Source organism: Ipomoea triloba, chromosome 16 (genome assembly GCF_003576645.1).
Source record: "Ipomoea triloba cultivar NCNSP0323 chromosome 16, ASM357664v1".
Lineage (NCBI taxonomy): Eukaryota > Viridiplantae > Streptophyta > Magnoliopsida > Solanales > Convolvulaceae > Ipomoea > Ipomoea triloba.
In genome coordinates this window covers 16857310-16857553 of record NC_044931.1, presented here as the reverse complement: position 1 = coordinate 16857553, position 244 = coordinate 16857310, and positions in this window count along the sequence as shown.

The window sequence follows — 244 nt, the reverse complement described above, 5'->3', positions numbered from 1 at the left end:
TCTGAGCTGCTGCTGCTTTCACTGGAGCTCGACGTCTCGGACTCCTCGATTGTTCTCTCGAGTTCCTCAGCAACAAGCGCCTTTCTGCGCAGATGTTTCTTTGTATCTCCCTTGAAGCCACTTTGTGCTGGCTTCTCTTTAGGTTCTTCCTTTCTCCTGGAGTTCCTACATTCTAGGCCTTGATGCTTGCTTACCTTAGGGTAAGGACAGTCAGCCTTGAAGTGCCCCGGTCTCCTGCAGTTGT